The following is a 17,029-nucleotide window of genomic DNA, read 5'->3' as shown; positions in this document are numbered from 1 at the left end:
CCATCTGTAGCAAAGTTGAATCTATTGCTGCAAAACTTTCGGATGCCCGTTACACTGTGCCTCTTTGTCTTCTTAATTTTAGAATACACATCAGAAGAGAGATATTTTCTTGAAACATTTCATGCTGTACCCCCTCAATAGCATTAAACCTTGAAACCTACGAGTCATTTCTGCTTTTTTACTCGATCTAGATAAGTGTTGACCTTTGCCAGCCTGCAAACATATCTACGCATGCCCGTGAATCGTGGTTAAATTGGTCATCACTTCTTCAAAGCCAGTCAGTCAGTCGGTATCATTCATTTACATAGGTCGTCTGATAGAGAGAAATCTGGATTAATTGACGCCTGAAGCCTGAAGAGCAATTTCTGTAAGTAGATTTAGTTTATCATTTATAAGCATATCTTTTCTGAAAGATTGGCATTCGTCTGCCTCGAATTTAGATGTAAGGGGAGTGTCATCGGGTTGTACCATATTGCAGGGGTGCGGGGCCGCCAGGAGGTTTCGGAGACCCTGGGGCAAAACAAAGAGACGAGGCCCCCTGCAACCTTGTCCTTTGATTAGCCCAGAATACATATCAGAATATTATTTGCAGTCATTTTCTTGCAATCTTTTAAAACGTTTATTTTTAGACTCCCTTTTTACGTTTGATAATTCATTCTTAAAATAGAAATCGTTGCTTTTTGAGGCCTTCTAGGCCTCCAGGCCATGGGGAAATTCGCTCCCCTGCCTCCCCCCTCTCGATGAGCCCTTATAACGTAAAAAGCAATCACAGTAAGTAGAAAAATCGTGGCGCTTCGATAGCTATCTTGTGAATGGGGCTTCAGAAGGGGAAATGTTTGATGGGTCAAAGGTCTTGGTACTCTTGATTTTTGGAGCAATTAATCTTTTTCTACTCTCCCTCCATAAAATGTTGTTTTGTGTCACTGCACTTTCGAATTGTCATCTTTAAAGTCACTTTCAAAAAACTTCGAATCATTGGTGCTAGTTACAACTCACAATCAAATACAAGTTATTTTATATTTGCGATTTTCATTCACGCTTTTATGGAGGTATCTTGCTGAATGTTATCCACAAAATCCCACAAAAAATCGTCTCTCTCGTGCAAACAGGAGTAATCACAAACTTCAAAACGATGCAAACATGGCCATTTCAGGAATATATTTTTGACAGTTCTACCCGAATAAAGTCTTTGTTTCTGCGGCTTTACAATGCTGCGTCCTGTTAATCTGTTAGGAAGGGCATATTCATGATTTTAAGTAGGTGTGATCTTGTTAAAGGCTGGTAAAGAAGGAGGAGCAGTTTGATGGAATTTTATTCTGTCAGATTTGCCAAACTAAAGATCTATGAGAAATGTGTGTGAAATTTGGGAAGTTCAATTTATGGTAAGATTTTATCGAAGGCGTCGGAAGTAGGGGGCTTGCAGCTGCATCCCCCAAGCAGGAGTGTTGTGCTATCAAAATAACAGAGGGGATCTTGTGCAAAATGTTGCATAAAACAATTGCAAAAATAGAAATCTGCCCCCTTAAGCCTCCTAGCACCTCAGCCTTTCCCCAAGTGCCTGAACAATCGAAAAGGGCATGGTACCTTTTGATTTTCGGTTGAAAGCAGGCTTTCAGCTCAATTTCCTTTGCACATAGCTCAATAAAGGGAAATATTTACAAATATAGGAATGGAATTTAATCGCAGCAACCTGATATCGACGGTGTTAATACCTGGCTGACGCTAGTTACCAACATATTCGGAATCTCAGGGATTAACACAAATTATAAGGTTGCTGCCCTTCTCAGGTAACATTCCAAACAAGCGTCCCTTTTACGAGCTAATAAAGAGCTAGGGCTGCTTCGTGGCACAAGAGTGGTTGCCTCTCACCCTTGCAAAGGTTTGCAGATTTTTTATCATGTTATTGTTTTATTTTTTTTCTGCAGCCCTTTCAGCATCTCTGTTTACTTTTGTTTCGGAAAAATGAAACATGCCCCCTGTGCCCCAGGCTCCTAGGGCAATGTACACGATACACTTTATTCACAAGATACCCCTGGTTGAACGAGGTTCAACATCAGTGACATATTTGTAACCTAAGTAGGCATAGGCAGCACTAAGAAACTTACTCATGCGAGGTAGGGGCTTGCAGATTGTTGGTTTACTTAAAGGTATACCCAACTTGTCAAGCCACCCATCAAAATAACGGCTGGTGATTGGTTAGTATTTTTGCGATACAAAACTGCCCACGTGAAAGGCTAACCTCGCAGCGAGGTAGATAAACAGAACGACCGTAATGGCTGGGGCGATGACATGAGCAATCACATGTTCAGGGGCGCAAATGCAAATTTTTTTTAGGGGGGTGTTCTTTGAAGGGATCGAGTTTTCGCAACGACAGACCGATCTTTGCGATATAGATATTGTCGGGGCCGCTCTCCAGGGCCGTCGTGAGGCAGGCCTGACGGATAACATATTTACCTGATTGAAATATGATTGCCTCAAATTATATAGTTGCTGCCACGAACCTCTGCAATATATTTTGTGAATCTAACTCTGTATATAATTCGCCACATATATTTTTATATGATGATAACCGACTTTCCTAATAGTTTTGTCAAATCTCTATATCGGAACGGGTAAAGGATATAGTTACTACCCGAGGCGGCACCATGGTTGCCGCGGAAGGGGGAGGAAATTTTCGAATTTTGATGCTTCCAGTTCCCTGGAAAATGCACTTTTTAAGCAAATTTAACTAAAGCAGTCCTCCTAACCCTATTGAAAATTCTTTCATGCTAACAAATTGAACAGCAATTAGAAACAACTGGTACAATTTCGCTATGGTCTTGAAAAATACCATGTTGTCAGTTACTTCTAGGTAACAAGCAACGCTGGTTGTCAATTTAGATCACTCTTTCCATCTTAGCATGCCTTTTGAATGTTCAAAAAAATCTGGATTTCATTGTGAATTGCAGTGCGAGAAAATTTAGGGGAAATGGAAATAAGGCACAATTTTACCTAAAGAGGGCCTGGATTTTTAGATTTAATGCCAACAAGAATATAATATTTAATTTAACCAACGGAGCAACTACCTTTGCTTGATCCTTTATTGATTTTATGCAGGAAGGTCTCTGAAATACCTAAAGCGTTTCTTCCACCGAACAGATTTTACCTGAAATTTCCAATTGAGATACTATTGAGGGAATGTGACTGCTGCTCTCGCATTCCCCTTGAAATTTGCGCATCCAGCGCCGTGCATAGCACGGAAACAAGATAAAGCATGTACATATGGCGAAAAGTTATTGTTGTCGGTGGCAGCTAGAGTTTTTTTTCCAAAGCAGCGCTGGTTGGGACCGGATTGGACCGATTCTGTCCCCTGTCATTTTTCGGTGATTAGCCCTTCCCACAAAATGCGCCCACTATATGCCTTAATTTACTGCAATACAGCATGGTACCAGCAAAATTGGGACCAGCTTTGGGTGTGATAGACAGAAATACTAAGCAGATGGCTAGATCGGGACCGACTTTATTGCTATCAACTTTCAACTGGGACCGGGTGGTGAAATTATTGGGGGGGTGTGACACCCCCCGCACCCCCCTCATTTGCGTCCCTGCACATGTTTCTGAAAACCCTGCAGAATCGCTTGCTCTAGCTGGACACATTATTTTTTACTCCATTCTTGGTATCATTTGATTATGCCATTTAGCCTTGATCGGTTGTGCCAAGTGACAGCAGTGGTGCCAAACCTTAGTTCAACCTGTGTGTATGTGCAACATCACCCAAACTACACATGCAGCATTTCAAAGGATAGGCACAAGTGACAATTCAATAATCCAATTGTAGCAAATTTGCAACTAAATGCATTTAACGACAAATCCTTAAGGGCAGATGCTACATAGATCTTTTTCAAAGTAGAGGCTATCCACAAAGTATCCACAAAGTATGCAGAGCCGTTAATTGCCGATGTGATATTCAATCATGTCTGCTGTCTACCTGTTTCCATTTGTAATGTTATTCAGAAGAGATTCAGGCACTCACCAATATTGTGACCGATCAATTAGTTATATAATTTGTGCGCCTCGGGCCCATTTCTCGTGAAAAATGTATGATGGTCAGAAATGAATAAAGATCACCTCTTCAGGGAGAAGTTGCAGGAACCATGATTTTAACGACAAAATACCAGCATTTCACTGGATGCTATTGATGACCTTGATCTTTTCCGTCGCTACACACTTTTTCTTAGGGGTAGGGGGGGGGGGGGCAGTCTGTACTTTGCGACTGAATAAGGCGTGACCGAAAATTTACTATGCAGTGTACATTATTCATTAAAAATTAAGAATACTCATTCTTAGAGTTTAGTAAGCTTTAAATCTTTGTGTGAATTTTCAAAGCATTGTCCTTCTCTAAAAGTGTTGTAAAATCAGAATTGTCATCTTTATTGGCGATTCGTAATGCAATCTCATGGAGTTGATTTATTTTATTATTAAAACGTCTAAGAACATCCATATAAGAGGACAGTAGTTGAACTGGGAAAGGTTGAAGGGCTTCATAACTTGTTTTAGTTTCACAGTATCTATATACTTAGCGATACGGAATAGAGCATGTAACTTTTGTTTAGCTCTTTTGTATAAGGATGTTACTTGTGAATTGAATAAAGTCTTATCTAATATAAAACCCAGAAATTTTTCTTCTGAACTTTCAGCAATTACTTCGTTGTCAATTCTTACCGATAGGTTGATGTTCTTTATACTGCTGAAAAACATCAGGTGGCATTTATCTCCATTTAATTTCATGTAATTGTCCCAGAACCATTTAGATAAAGTGGTAATATCATTTTCTAACTTTCTAATTATTTCATTGTGCATATGATTACTGACATTTATAGTTGTGTCATCCGTATAGTTACAACCACACTGTCAGAAACAAAAATATATAAATCGTTAATGTAAATGTTGAGAAGGAGAGATCCGAGGACAGAATCCTGAGGCACTCCATGGTTTATATTCTTCCATTCACTGTAAGATCCATTAACTTAAACACGTTGCTTTCTAGAGTTCAGAAAGCTATATATGAAATTCAACGCTTTTCTTGTGAAACCTCATGCCTGGGCAACTGGTTCCTTTGGAAACATTTGATTTCTAATAGCAGTCAATTTTGATCAAGTGGACCAATTAATTTTTATGAATTAAATTACTCCAGAAAGGAATATGCTTAATTTTAGAAAGGATTTTCACCCCTAATGGAAGGTGCTTTTCAGTAAGGATGTTGAGTTGATTGCATTTCAATTGCAGTTTTAGGTATCAGCTCTATTTAGCAAGCTGTTGCAACCTTGTGCGTACGCTTGAACGATGCTTTGTCAATACCCTCAGACACGTTCTTCAAGCCCGTTACCTGTTGCCCGACATTTTTGTAAGCCTGGGTTTCTTATATCGTAATTCGTCGGCGATGATACTCGATGCATGTTCAATGATATAATCGGTTATGTCAAAACTTTACTAAAGAGCAGGCAACTTTCACTAAAGCGAGGGTAACTATTTTGCGGGAAACTTAACAATTTTCTTCATTTGGTTACTATCTGGTTATCCACCTCTATAAAACTGATTTAATATAGCGATTCGGACAGTAATAGCATCTTAAGCACAGTATCAATGTTTTCATTGTCAAACTTTTTGAAACAACTGGGATAGTTAAAACTGCAAATTAAAAAAGCCACGGCAAATAATATTTTAAGAAGCTCGTTTTATGAAGGAGCATTGGTGAAAAGGATTACTTGGTAACAAATATAGACAAGAATGAGTTTGCTATAAATGATATTAACGATTATTTCGGCTGTTTGCTGTATGCTTGAAATCACACAAAAATTAGAACATGTCGATACTTTTTCCTTCTTCTAACTTGCATAAATGATCTCCCGAATTCTTTATTTACCGGAAGAAGCATTCTCTGCTCTGTAATCTCAACTGATTGAGGGAGCCATTTTTGGGTCCAAATCGAGACTGTTCCAAAGACTGGCCCACGATACGCGAAGGATTTCTGGCCATTGCCAGTTACATGGGTATTGCAAGGTCTGTTTTAGAGTTTCTCTCTTGGATGTACAATGGATAACCTCACGAATAGGTCACTGAGATATTTAAGTGCAAGAGAGTTAAGAGATTTGTAAACTATAGAACCTGTTTCTTTATTTATCAGCTTTTGTACTGATGGCCAACCAAGTCTCTGGAGCAAAGGAGCTGCAGATGCATCAAAAGGGCTATTTGTTACTATTCTGGCGGCTTTATTCTGTAATGTCGTAAGCATGTCTAGCTTCACGGAGCACCACAAGAGCTGAAATGTGGCTCTTGATACTTCTATATAAGTTTATCAAAGTGCCAGTTTGAACAAAATTTCGCGTATCTTCAATAGACCGATTGCTTTGGAAATCTTCTTTTGTAGCGCGCTAATGTGACTTTCCCAGGTAAGGCAATTATCACACACGACTCCGAGGTATTTTGTTTCGTAGGTCGATTTCCTTGCCCCCTACCCTAAAAGACGGAAGTGTGCTAAGATTTTCCTTTAGCTTTTTAATTTTTGGCTTAGAGCCAATTATCATATCTTGGGTTTTGACAAGATATCTTTGGGAAAGTCATATCTTTGGGAAACATTATTGCCCTGTAGCCATTTTTCAATGTATGAAAGCTCCTCGTTGATACCTAGGTCCAGTCCATCATTTGTGTCAGAAGAATACGATATTGCTGTGTCGTTGGCATACATTGTAGCCCTAGCCTTCTTGAGAGCAAATGGCAAGTCATGTATGCATCGAAAAAAAAGAAGAGGCCCTAGGCACGATCCCTGTGGCACTCCGATATCAACATTTTCGATGCTAGAAGTTGTGCCATTGACTCTACAGTACTGCTTCCGATTATCTAGATAAGAACTGAACCATTTGTTTGCATGTCCAGTAATTGCCTTTTATCTAAGAGTATTTGATGATCAACCGTGTCGAATGCTTTCATGAGATCTTTGAAGATCATCGCAGCATACCGCCCGCTGTCTATGTCGATGTACCAATCATTAGTTTCATTTAGCAGACATGTCACAACCGAATGAAGAGAACTAAGTCCTGAATGGTGAGGCAATAGATACTTGTGCTTATATAGATACTGGTATAACTGATTAGATATAAATTTTTCAAAGAGCCTTGGCACGACCGGTAGAACAGAAATAGGCCTGTAATTAGATCGGTCATCCGGCTTGACTCCTTTGAAAATAAGGGCTAGGCGGGCTATTTTCCAACTATCTGGGAAGGACAAAGAATATATGGAAAAGTTGAAAATATCACAGATGGAATTACAAATCACGGGAAATGCAATTTTAAGGAAGTTACTCGCAATGCCATCAGATCCAAACCCGAGAGATTTTTTCATTTTTCCCAGAGCTCTATTAATAGTAGTTTTATCTACAGGATGAAATCTAAATTCAGTCGGTTGCTCAGTTGATTCATTCATTTTGTACTCTCCAGACAAAGTGGCTCGGCTCGGCCCTAGTATTGGTTTATCCGCCACTGTAGCAAACCAGTAACCTGATAAATGAATGAATTGAATGAATGTTTGTAGACCACACAGATTACAAGTTCTAGAAATTTGCTACCCCACGAAGCCTATCGCAAGATCCCAACCACATTTTTGTAGAAACTGTCGGGTATCTTTGGCTTGTTGCAGCGGCCTGAGCCCCTTGGCACTACTCTCCTGTCTTGTTTGTAAATGTTGAGATTTTAATTTTTGCTTGTCGGTAATTATGAAGAAATGATCGTCAGCGTTATTATTACGTATAATTATTACGAGGGTTTTTGTATTTGAAAAAAATTATCGAAAACACGTTGCGGGGAAGAGAACGTTGTAGCTGTTGATAGATTCACCTTTGAAAAGGTAATCTTCAAAGAGGCAGTATCCTTCAAAGAGGCTGGTTGTTTTTGTTGCTTTTCAACCTTCCTTCCTTCTTCTTCTTCTACTGTCACACAGTTATACTCCTATCCAGTTTGCCCTAGAGTCTACGGCTGTGATGCTGTCTCTCCTCCTTCGAATTACTGGCGCTACCCCCACCCCCCTCAATTTTTTTGCTAAACCACATTCCTTCTTGAGCTTAAAGGATCATCATAGAACTTACATGTCGTGAAGATCAAATCAAACCAAGTAAAGCTATAGGGATTGGACATATTCCAAAAGAAAGCTTACAAACATTGCCTAGCACACAACTCAATCGATATTGTAAGGATTTAATGCATTTTCTGGCCATCCCTAAAATGTTTTTTGCAAAATATTTTTAACCGCCAAAAATGGTGGCGGCCTTCACTTATCCATGGAACAACCTTAAATTTTCCTCAATCGATCCAATCTAATCTTACCATCCTACTCTCAATAAAGTTTTATCCTTTCGGCCTGCCACTGCTTATGAACGGTTAAAAAACGCTGCAAGACGGTGCAGCAAGAACAAAACCCTTTGGAGTAGCAATAATGGTTCCTCGAGAGGGAGGGGGCTTCTTTGCTGATTTAGGGATGGGGCTTTTCCATTTTTTGTCATTTTTCTGGAATGTCGTAGCAATATTGCCGTAGCGTATTTTGCAATGGCCATGATCTGCTCCTGTGAACTATACACACAACTCTATGTTCTTACGACCAAGGATTGCCTTTCATATTAAATCAGCTTAGTTTTCAATTAAATAATTACTCATTCGCCAGCTTATAATCCAGATAGAGTCCTTGTCACCTGATAGTTGCTGAAATTCAAGATCTTTGTGTGCATTTCAATAAGTTTTATTGTCCTAAGGCTTGAAAGGATTTGTATATCATACTCTTATTTGGAATTGAAATCATTTCCGTCCTTGGCCGTGACTTATCACGGATTTGGAGTTTTTTAACACGATCCTTGATGCCAGCTTATATAAGGCACTCACCATTCCTTCACTCGCATTTTGCATTTTTTGTTTGATTTAGCGTTAGATTTTTCCCAGCTTGAAGTGTGCGGTTTATTTTAGGGTAACACCAGGCAGTCATAGATTGTGGGTTGGTCACAAGCCTAAAGGCGTTCTGCCATCGTCGGGAAACCATGTTTCACCCTGTCTGCTAAATTACGTGCCATATGGCCAAACTCTGTTTGTTTCAACGTGCAAGCAAACCATAGGTTTGTAGGCGCAAACACGCCATATTTAATTACGTGTCAATGTGCCATTCTTAGTTACGTTTCAAGATGCCATATTTAGTAACGTGTCAACGTTACGTGTTAGTTACGTGCAAACTTGCCGTTTTTAGTTTCGTGTCAACGTGCCATTTTTAGTTATATGTAAACGTGCAATTTATAGTTACGTGCCAACATGCCAAAAGTTTGAAGTGCCAAAATATTTGACATATTAGAACGATTTGATGTTTTTTTTATATAAATGAACCATTTGATCTCCAGATGGCTTTAGGTATTTTTCTTAAATTAGCTATAACGGTGAAATTAGTCAACAGTGAGCTAGTTAACACAGGATGAACCTCGGGAAATTTTCAGCTCTAAGCAATAATAACATTAAAAACAGCAACATTCATAACGTCAAAATATCACAGTTTAACCCCGAGCTTAATTTCCCATAAAAATTTGAGTGTATGATAGAAACGGTAGTAGTGTCACTTTCGTAGAAAAAATTGGCACGTATGGCAATTTAGCAGTTGCAGCGCCAATTGAAGAAAAAGGGCGTGGTTTCACTGACCACGCCCACTATCCTCCCACTTTGCAGTAGTTGGCGCCGTAACTGCAATCTAGCAGACTCATTTTCATCCAACTTTTAGTCAATGTTTTGTTTTCTTTAACATAGGCCTAGTCAAAAGAGACATAAAAAAGAACGCATCAGCTTTTCCAACCACTCAACCCCGAAGCTCTCATAAACTGTCGTAAACAAGCTCAAAGTCCCCTTGGGGCTACTCTATTCACAGAAGCTTGGACTTGTGGGCGGCCAAATTCGGCCAGCCAAACAAAATATACAAAAAACAGATTTTGGCTAATTCTGTGGAATAATAGTGTAATAAAATTTGCCTTTGCTTGTTACAAAAGCTCCCACTTGCTTTCAATTTCAATTTTCTGCTTTCTTCTACTTTGCTTCTCGTCCTTCATTTGCAACTTTGAGATTGTATTAACAAAATTTTGAAATTGTCTGTGCAAAATTGTCGTTTGCTTTGTATTTCTGTTGCCTTCAACAAACGACCGAAATCCGGCCAACTTTCGATTCTTTGGCCAAATCGATTTGCCAGGGCCAAGGGTTTTGAAACGGCAAAAATTGAAAAATTTGGCCATTTTGACCACCCAAAATGTAATAGTTCAGTTTTTCCGACTGTCTGCTTGCACGAACCAAGCGACGTAGTGCCGGTAAATTTTCCACCTCTGAATTGGTCTCTGGAACATTCGTTGCATCGTTATTTGATCGATTTAACAAGATATTGGTAGGTCATCTTCATCACAATCAACTGGCTGATCTCTTGCTCTAAATCGTGATGAGAATTTAGTCACCAAATCACGCCAGCACGAACAAATATTCGATAAGAGAACGGGCTTGTTTTGCGATGGATCTTGGCACGAACGTATATTTGGGTCAGCTTTTGCTGTTGTTATGTTCCCATACATGGTCTCCTATCTCAAACTCTCGCATCTTCGCTGTACGATCGTGATAAGCTTTCTGCTTCTCCTGCGACTTCTGAACTCTTTCCTTGATAACAGCACGATTTTCTCCATTGACATTTCTTTTCACTCGAGGATGAATTAAATCAAAATTAGTTCCTAATTTTGTTCCCATCAACAATTGGCTTGGATATACATTAATTGTTGCATGTGCTGTTACTCGATATGTAAGAAAAAAATTATTCACATTGTAATCAATATTAATGCAATTCTTTACCATCTTGTTCATACACCTTTTAAAAGTTTGAATGAGTCTCTCAGCCTGATCATTTGCTTGGGGGTGATATGGTGTAACGTATTAGTTATTGATTCCCTTTCAAAAGTCTTTGAATTCCTCTGAAGCGAATTGTAATCCATTATCAAAAACACGTTGCCCAGCTAACCCATAAACAGCGAAGATCTTCATTTGTTCTGCTGCTGTAGTTGCTGATGTCGCAATTCTCAATTTGATCTCACTTCACGCTATTTTGAGTAAGCATCTTCAACATTTAACTACATAAAACCAAAATATGGACCTGCTACATCAATATGCAACTGTTCCCAGGGCCTGTCTGGGAACTGCCAAGGATAAAGGGACACATTTTGAAGATCATTCCTACCTTTTTGACGTAATATTTTTTATCTCTGCATCCATACCAGGCCACCAAAAACACCAGACTCCCTTGCTCAGGACTTCACATGAACAATACCTGGATGAACAGCATGTAATTCCCTCAACAATCTTCCCCGCAGCCTCCTAGGTAAAACAACACAAGATCCTCAAATCAAAACTCTATCACATACGGTCAGCTCAGCCTCACATCTACTAAAAGCAGTTACTCCACCATCTTTGAAGTTCAAGGTTTTGTTCAGTTTCCTTCCCTTGCAATCGTCATAATATACGCTTGACAGAACAGCATCCCTCCTTGAAGCATCCTTGCAGTGTTCTCACTTTGCTTTATGTATATTTCCTTAAAATCGCACGAAAATTTCCTCAGATTTCGGAAAAATTCTTTAGATTTGCGAAATCTGCCTTTTTGTAAAATATATGGTCAAAACAACTTTGCCAAATAAAAAATGTCAAATCGAGTTATTTGTCTGCGTAAAATCTGAAAACTACGGACCAAAATTCTTTTGTAACTTTATTTATCCGAAATCTCAGTTTCTTCTTCTGAAAGTTTCTTCCTCCGAAAGTTTTGTCTAAACGTTTTGTGTCCGAAATTTTCGAAAAATTTTTTAAAGACCTGTTTGATGACTGATACCCTTCTCTCGCTTTACTTTTATTTAATTCAATGTTGTGTTTGGTTGGAAATGTACAACTTTCATTTCTCATAGAAGAGTAAAAGAAAATTCTCAAAATTTTGAAAATTCCTTAAAATTTCCTTAACAACTGAAATTCCTTATAAAGTTCCTTAAAAAGCTGCAAAATTTCTTAGTCGGAGGAATTTTCCTTGAAAGTGAGAACACTGCATCCTTGACAACATCAGCAGAGACTGGCAAAAGCACCTCGTACTCTACCAGATTCACCAACGCATGTCCAGACTCAAACTGTGGGTCAAAGCCACAAGGCAATCGAGACAAACCATCTATGTTTGGAACACCTTTCTTCGATCCAAAGATAGTTACAAGCGGCTTGTGATCGTTAGCTAGCTGAAAAGTGTCTCCCCATAAAAATTTATTAAATTTCTTGACGCTAATCACTATGCTCAAACCTTTCCTCTCTATTTGCGAATAATTCTCTCTGCAGAGGTTAATGACTTTGGCTCATAGGCTATAGGGCGTTCCTCTCCACTTGGCAAAACACGAAATGACACCACCAATTCCAGAACCATTTCCATCACAGACAAGTCCTAAAGGCAGGCTAGGGTCGAAATAAATTGATACTGACATAAACATTAAAGGGCCTCTCCAGCCAAAAAAAAATTTTTTTATTGACTAAAAAGTTAGCATCTGGTGCGTGTATTATGGCAAAGTCGTTGTTTTTGCGAAATTCCAATTAGTTTAGATGTTATAAGGCTTTAAAGTTGCACCTTTCCAAGAAAAAAACGACAAAAACCGAATCAGTTTTGTGACATTCTGACGTCACGATGTGCGGCTCTCGTTCGCCATGAATTTCATATTTGTTCCACCGAATCGTGAAGAAGTCATGGTCAAGCGTTGATAACTGCATCTAAATCTACAGCAGGAGCTTTTGAAGATTGAAAAATATTAGATGTTGACAATCATTCTAAGTCTGCGGGTCGGAATGTGTCCATGCTGTGTCAGGACTTTGTTTTGATCACCTGTGTAGGCCCACAAAGCTATGGCTTCCTGTTCCAGCTCTTCCCTGGCGTAAAATTAATCGAAATTGATACTCATGTTGTTCTCCAGAAACGATGAACAACTAAAGGCTTCAGAATTGATATCTGAAATGCTCAAACTAAAAGCCGGTGGAACAGAACTGAGTGTACCATCACTTTCAGTGTTCAATTTGCGAATCGTTTTCGTTCGATTCGGTTTGAGGCGAGACTAACGAAATACAATGTGACGTCAAAATTGCGTCACAGTGTCACCAAACCGAAAACTTTTTGTCGGTTAATTCAATTCAATTATCGAAATGCAAGAGCTTATATCTCACAAACTGTAAAAAATATCGAAAAACAAATAACGAATTCGTGGTCAGCAGGTTCAACTCCTTTCGATTAGTCAATAAAATGCAAGTACAAAATTTGGCTGGAGAGGCCCTTTAAATAATCTTTTGAACCATTTAAAGCAACAGTCCAGTTCCTTTTGAATGCCTTTCTTCAACAATTCAATCAAAGAAGCCGCACGCTCAGGGTACTGAGGCAAGAATTTGGCAAAATAGACAACCATTCCTAACAAACTTCTCAGCTCAGTGACACTTTTAGGCTCAGGAATTTTCTATATGGCCTCTATTTTCTTTGTAGATGGATGAATACCTTGACGTGAAAATATATAGTCAAGGTATCCCATTGTAGTTTAAAGAAAACTACATTTCTACTTCCGTTATCTATAACCATATTCTTTGATTCTTTATAAAGCAGCTTGTGAATTTGCGTATGTTCCTCTTCTGTTTTTTCCTGTAATAATGATGTCATCCAGGTAGCATTGTACTCCGTTGAATCCTTGAAATAAAATATCCATTACTTGCTACCAAAATGCCGGAGCAGAGCTGATTCCCAAGAGTGATCTAAAAACTGGAACAATCATTTATGCGTGTTGACAACCATTAGTTTCTGCAAGTCCTTATCCAGCTTTATTTGCAATTATGCTTAAGAAAAATCAAGCTTGGTGAACAGCACACCACCATTCAGATTTGTAAACATTTCGTTCGGTTGAGGCAGATGATACTGATGAACTTCCGTCTTAGGATTAATCGATTAATTAGGAAAAGTCACCACACAATCATACTGACCCGTCACATTTCAGAACTGAAACGACAGGAGCTGCCCAGTCTGAATACTGCGCTTGTGTGATGATTTCACATTGAAAACATGAACTGCAGTGCACCCAAATTTTCAAGCGGAAATCAGATTATCTTTGTCAAATTTCAAATTTGACAAACTTTGTAAGATTTTCGTTCGCACTGACAACTACAGTGAAATGAATAGGATAACATCACGCTGTCATTTGTGACATTTGATGGACGACAGTCTACAAGCTCTTGCATTTGGACGAAGAGCGCTGGCCCTTTTTCTGTCTCAAATGCAGTTTCAGTTATAAATCCGCAACAAAGCAATCTTATTTTTACTTTACCGTCGTACAAGCAGTTATAAAAGACGCTAGTTTTTCGACGGGGCAAAGTAAAGAATCGGGGAGATAACTTTCCATTCTCTTCGAATATCAATAGCAAATGCGGTATTCAGGGTCATGAAAATGTCATACAGTCCCTCAAAGCCTTCTCAGTAGACACCAAAAAGTAAACTGTCTGAGCTGTCTCCTTAAAAAGTGATATGTGGTTTTGAAAGTGCTTCGCTGTGACGCTGTTGGAATGGCGGTCGCCGTGGATGCATGGCAGTTCTCGTTATTTAGCTTGAGTTTTGGTATTTCCTGGAATGTAACCAACTGTATTGCGCCGATGTGCGTTTTGGTCTTAGAAATGAAATATTTAAGAATAGACCTTTCGAACAAGGTACAACACTGGTAAATTGGCTTACTGGCTTCGATATTCCCCGATTTCCTGATCTCCCGATCCTCCGATGTTTGGTTATGTTATGTTATGTTATGTTATGTTATGTTATGTTATGTTATGTTATGTTATGTTATGTTATGTTATGTTATGTTATGTTATGTTATGTTATGTTATGTTATGTTATGTTATGTTATGTTATGTTATGTTATGTTATGTTATGTTATGTTATGTTATGTTATGTTATGTTATGTTATGTTATGTTATGTTATGTTATGTTATGTTATGTTATGTTATGTTATGTTATGTTATGTTATTTGCTTGTTGTTCTTTTCCCTTCTTCTTTTATAGGAAGAGCTTTCTTTTTCCAAGAAGAGCATGTGTTTATGTGATTTTTTTCAATCTTAAAGTTCTCGAGCACTAAAACGGTCTAAAACGCTATTTAAGTAACCCTTCAGAAGGTAGACAAAAGTAAAGAATCTCTTTTTGCGTAGCAATTCGGGATATCAATTTAAACTATAAAGAAGTAGGCCTTTCTAAGACGTGATTCACACAAGACGAATTCTTTCGTGCGAAGCGAATAATTCCCTGCGAATGTGCGAAAAATATGCGCAGAACTAGAGATCAGAAAATTATCTCCGAATTCGCAGCGAATAATTGGCTTCAAAAAAGGTAGTAACCATTTCTACTTTTTCGCTGCGAAATTTTGCGAGCTGTAAAATAGAACAACTAAAACAGCATTGGAAGTAAGCTGACTTTCTGTTTTAAGTCCGCGTTTATTTTATTAAACAATCTCACCTATCGATGCCAATAAAATAGCTTGATAAATATTCATTTCCTGTTTTTTGTAGATTAATATTCAAACATTTTAAATTGAAAATTATAACAAATTGACGAAAACTGCCTTGAAAGTTTCATCGCTCTACCGATTTGTCTAAAATAAGCGATCGGCAAGAATTTCTCCAAACGCTGAAATTTTGGCTGCTTATTTGCCTGCAGTTTCAGTCGTAAACGACTCATGATCTGTTCGATGCAGATGCACTGACACGATCTCGAATGTTTGTGCAAGCTTAGATGGCGATATTCGAAAGTATTGGAAGAAGTATTCCTGGTCAAGTTAACGTAAATCTCTTCAAAAAGATAAAAATTATATATTTTATTTATTTCTATTCATTTTATTAAATTTATTGAATTCTATTTTCTTTCATTTCATTATTTCTTTCATTACAAGTATCTACATGTGGTACGATATAACTATTTTTATTGCAAAATTTTCCTCGTTCATTAAGCTATTTAGTTCTTACAGACAAAAATCCAAACCAAAGATGAATGATTGCTGACACTGTGACGTTGCAATGTTTGGCTCTCATTGGCCATAAACTGATAGCTTGCAGGACGATTATTATACTCTGGAAGGACCTGAAACTAATTTCCTAATGTAGCCACTGCGCCTTGTAATGTAGAGACTCCACCTCCGGTTTTGCCGTCACTAGGACCCAGTTTTCTTAGGTCTAGGAATTCAAGCACAAGAAGCTAAGATGACCACCTTCAATAAATAATACTAAGTTTCAAGCCTACTCGAGACATTCTACGCCTTAACCTTTAAAATAAACCACAGCTCTACGTTTGTCAGTTTAATTTAACTGTGGCCTAATTTTTGCCTTGCATACTTTGGTCTGAACTGATTGAAAGGTTTCTCTCGCAATATCCAGAATCGAAAAACAATTGAGAGTTTCATGTTGGCATTCTTAAAAAAATCTAAATATGCTCAAAAGGAGCAGAACTACCACTGCTAACAGTGAATGTGTCCATCATGCGATTCACCGACAAGGCTTTTGTTGCCAGACAGAGGTAATGTGTTGGAAAATCTGCTTTTTCCTAGAGAAACAAAGCCCAACCAATACTTGGAATTTTAGAGTTTATAAAGGTAGCCTCGTAGGTTTTCAAACAACATATATTTTACTAAATTTTCTATATTTTTGATAAAACGATGACATCTTTGTTTCCATGAAAACTTGTTTTTGACGAATCCAGCTCACAAACTCACTACTGAAAAGGAACAAATGACTCCTTCAGTATGTTGCGTTCATGTTCAGCTAAAAGAAGCTAAATTTCTAACTATTGATTAAAAAAGAAAGATAAAAATGTTATCTAAAAAGCCTTTAGTCCAAATAAACGGAACATTGTTTTATTTTCTCATAAAATTTTTGCAATAAAACAAAATAAAAGACGATGCCTCAGGGAGCATGGAAATACATAGC

At 38.3% G+C, this 17,029-nt stretch overlaps 1 protein-coding gene across 2 annotated transcripts in view; it reads left to right on the top strand.

Annotated features, from left to right (window-relative positions):
* The first annotated feature begins 222 nt into the window (after window positions 1-222).
* LOC135683199 (uncharacterized) overlaps window positions 223-17,029 on the top strand; it is a 75,697-nt gene continuing 58,890 nt past the window's right edge. Inside the window, exon 1 of one of the 2 annotated variants that reach the window (XM_065198391.2) lies at window positions 223-367. The gene's annotated coding sequence lies outside the window, so the exon portion shown is untranslated. Of the gene's footprint in view, window positions 368-8,984; window positions 9,131-17,029 lie in introns of those variants that run through there. The other variant, XM_065198392.2, reaches the window with a different exon arrangement.

The sequence above is a fragment of the Rhopilema esculentum genome, chromosome 7, assembly GCF_057945365.1.
Source record: "Rhopilema esculentum isolate cy_ngs chromosome 7, ASM5794536v1, whole genome shotgun sequence".
Lineage (NCBI taxonomy): Eukaryota > Metazoa > Cnidaria > Scyphozoa > Rhizostomeae > Rhizostomatidae > Rhopilema > Rhopilema esculentum.
This window is presented reverse-complemented; position numbering and strand designations above follow the sequence as displayed.